This window comes from Limulus polyphemus, unplaced genomic scaffold (assembly GCF_000517525.1).
Source record: "Limulus polyphemus unplaced genomic scaffold, Limulus_polyphemus-2.1.2 Scaffold1562, whole genome shotgun sequence".
NCBI classification, from domain to species: domain Eukaryota; kingdom Metazoa; phylum Arthropoda; class Merostomata; order Xiphosura; family Limulidae; genus Limulus; species Limulus polyphemus.
In genome coordinates this window covers 53018-56522 of record NW_013667172.1, presented here as the reverse complement: position 1 = coordinate 56522, position 3505 = coordinate 53018, and the positions used below count along the sequence as shown (strand labels likewise).

At 34.6% G+C, this 3505-nt stretch overlaps 1 protein-coding gene across 3 annotated transcripts in view; it reads left to right on the top strand.

Moving 5' to 3' along the window:
• The first annotated feature begins 3080 nt into the window (after window positions 1-3080).
• The window catches only part of LOC106464108 (myosin light chain kinase, smooth muscle-like), a 41907-nt gene continuing 41482 nt past the window's right edge, over window positions 3081-3505 (top strand). For 2 of the 3 annotated variants that reach the window (XM_022391771.1, XM_013924219.2), the window contains exon 1: window positions 3081-3251. The gene's annotated coding sequence lies outside the window, so the exon portion shown is untranslated. The remainder of the gene's footprint in view (window positions 3252-3505) is intronic. The other variant, XM_022391769.1, reaches the window with a different exon arrangement.

The window sequence follows — 3505 nt, the reverse complement described above, 5'->3', positions numbered from 1 at the left end:
CGTGGACAAGAACACAACGTTGTTCCAGGAAGATGGAGCACCGTTTCACACTGCTTGAAATACCCAAAAGTGGCAGGAAGAAAATGATATTCAGAAGTTGCCCTGGCCGAGCCAATCTCCTGACATGAACCCCATAAAAAACCTTTGGACCATACTAGACCGGCAAGTCAATATACAACGAAAAAACCAACTTCGAAGAGCTATCTACTCCAAGTTTTCAAGCAAGAGTGGGCGAAAATCCCACAATCTAAAATTGCCGAGATAATTCTCACGATGCCCCAAAGGATCAACGAACTCCACGAAGCAAAAGAAAGATCTACTAGATATTGATTAAATTATAAATTTATCAATTTATGTGAATATGATTTTTTCTGAAAAGGTGGTGTCTATTTACTTGTGACCACGCTGTGTATATCTCAGCTGGCTTTTCTGCCAGGCTTATATACTAACGAAGGGGGCATCTCGATCACACTCGGACTTCCCCGATCATTCGAGAAACTCATCAGCGTCATGTGACTTCCGCTGTTGTAACAATAGAGTTATAACAGTACTCTAACGCGAATCTCACAGCAATTTGATTTCAAATTATTCAACATAAAAACAATAAACGCAAAAAATATCTTATTAGTTTTAACAGTACAAGAAAATCTTGTTTAATCGTCGGATCAACACCTGGCTTAATGGGTTAGTGACGTCTTAACCAGAGAATGCATCTATACTATTATTCTGCTTGTTTGTATGTGCGACTGTTACGCTTTCTGACCGAGAACCTGCTGCATAAGCATGCGTAGTTAGAATGTTTCCCCAAGAAAAACTGCGCATGCTCATTATTCACTCGACGACAAACAGTCTGCCTGCAGCAGAGAGTTGCAAAGCTCAGTGATCAGTAAGTCGCTACAATTGCTGTATGAAACAAGAAGTAACAACAAAAGGGGAATGTAAATTTACTTTACTAACCATTTTGTGCAACAGAATATTAAAAACTTATCAACGTGTTAAACAAGGTTTGACGTTAGGTCGTAGAATAACATTATAAGTTTAATTATCTATAGTATTAAGTACAGTAAAGTTTAGTCCTAACTAAACTAAAGTAAAAAACAAAACGTAAACAGGTTACAGTGTTAATTTATCTCTTTATCGAACTTAGGCCTAACATAAGTTAAAGTTTTCTAAAGTACCGTCTATATACAAGTGAATTTACATATTTCGTTGTCTACGATTACAATTCGTCTGTATTGTGCTACAAATGTTATATTTAAAGAAGTACTGTTAAGAAAAAAATACTAATTTGGCCGGAAATGTTTTGTGGGTCACTACTAGTAAAACCATAGTTATAACAATAGTCCTAAAACTAAACGAAATTAATCTTACAAAACCTTAAGGCATTTGATTACCAGGAGTGCCAATTATTATTTCATATACTCTTAATCTACTTTATGAATGCGTGAGAAAAAAAGTAATTAAATTTGCTGTTGTTTCATTGTTAGAAATTAAATTTATATGGTTATTTAACTAACCAACTTCATAATAAATGGACTATGGCGTTTACTGGACTTAGATACTTGACATTTAGTAGATATGTACATAGCTCTGAAAGTTGGTATGTTGGTAATTTTAAGCTAATTGGTAACTTATATGACACGAGCTAAACGTTTAGACTCAAGACCCCAAGGTTCGAGCATATCAGTCCCTAATGTTGACCAGAGGGAGGACAACCTGTCATTACCACTGAACCGTTATAAAAGAAGCATCACGCCATTGTTTTTTAAGCGATACTTTCCCTCAGCTTCGCCCATTTCAGGGTTTGTGTCATTCTCCTTCCAATTAGATATAGTTCAGTAGTCAGTACCACCTGCTGTCTATATGGCTACTCTAATCAACTCGAATAATCAATTGACCGTCACAGTTATAGCACACCTCAGCTTAAAGATCAGGGCATTTTCAGCGGTATATGGATGTGTAGCCTGGCACGCTGACCACTAGACTATGTTGGCCCCTCTTAAAGTCAAGTTTTCCTTAGAAGTGAGGTTTCATTTTCATCATTACAGCCATGGCAGAGAGAAAATTTCAACAAGTCTCAGTCGTAGGTTGTTTTTTTCTTGTTATTAGAAGAGCGAAAACAAGATTCCACTGATGTGTTTCTTTTTGTTATATCTTCAGATTAATTTGACCTACACAAGTAAAACTTGATAAACTCATTTTATTGTTACAGTAAAATATTCTTGTCATAAACATAACAGTTGCACTGATTAGCCCTCCTCTTATAACGATAAAAATCAGGTTTCGATACCAGCATTGGGCAGAGTGCAGATAGTCCATTGTGTAGCTTTGTGCTTAACAATAAACAAGTACACGCGCTGGTTATTTACGTATTACGTATACCCAACCTCTATTACCCCTTAATGTAAAACAATACAAAACCTATAACCCCGGGCGCTTACGAAAAGTGGACCTTTCTTCTTCAGTTTACCTTCAGTTTCGAAAGCGCTTGGGTTATACGGTTTTTATCGTGTTATATTCAGAATTCTTGCACCTACATGTTTTTTTGACATCTATTCCCTTCAATTACTTTTATTTTAGTATGTTTGTGAGGAGTCTTAATCCCCAAAGTATTTCTTTAAAAAAATTTATAATAGATTTTTTTATAGTTCTAAGTATTAATACTTTAGTAACGGACCACTGATTTAATAGTTGTAGTTAATCAAAACCGAAAAATTTAAAATGTTTTTCAAACATTTAAACATATTAAAATTAAAATATCTTAAAACAATACATTTTAATAGATTCATAAAGGTCACTGTTACCTCTTTGGTATCATATTATGTAATTTATTAAATATTTTAAACTAGCATTCGGTAATGAGAAAATTGTACACAGTTACTAAGCATTTTGTTTCTCTACTTTTTTAAATCTCGTGAACCTTTACATAATTCCTTCAAGATGCAAATTTCAGCTGATTATATTTATAGTGCTATAAGAATGTTACTTTACAGAAATATGTTTAATTTGGTTTTAATATACGCGTGTTTGTTTATTTTTTCCTTACTCTCGTACTTGTATGCTACATGTTTGGTCAATAGGTGTCGGGGTTGGGTGAAAGTTTTGAGGAAGCTGGCATTGATAGCACTAGTTGGAATTAGAAATAGTTATAAACGCTTTGAGTAATTCGTAATGTTAGGTAATTAATGCATAAATGTCACAATCCAACTTTGCCAGATTTCGAAGACAGTCATAGTTAACCACACTTCAGAGTAAGTATTGAATGAATAATTAACAAGGTGAATAATAGTAATTTAAAACCGTGTTTTCCGATTTAACGACTACCCATCCTCAGCTTTAAATGATGCAAGTAAAAAATTATTTCAATGCCGGACTTTTCGATTTAACCATAGGCAGTCTTTCCTTTTGAGTGTATTCTATGTGGAGACCTGTTTAGTAATTCTGTATCCAGTGTACAATCTGTTATAAGTGGGCTCATTATGAATGCACAGCAGGTGAATCTCGT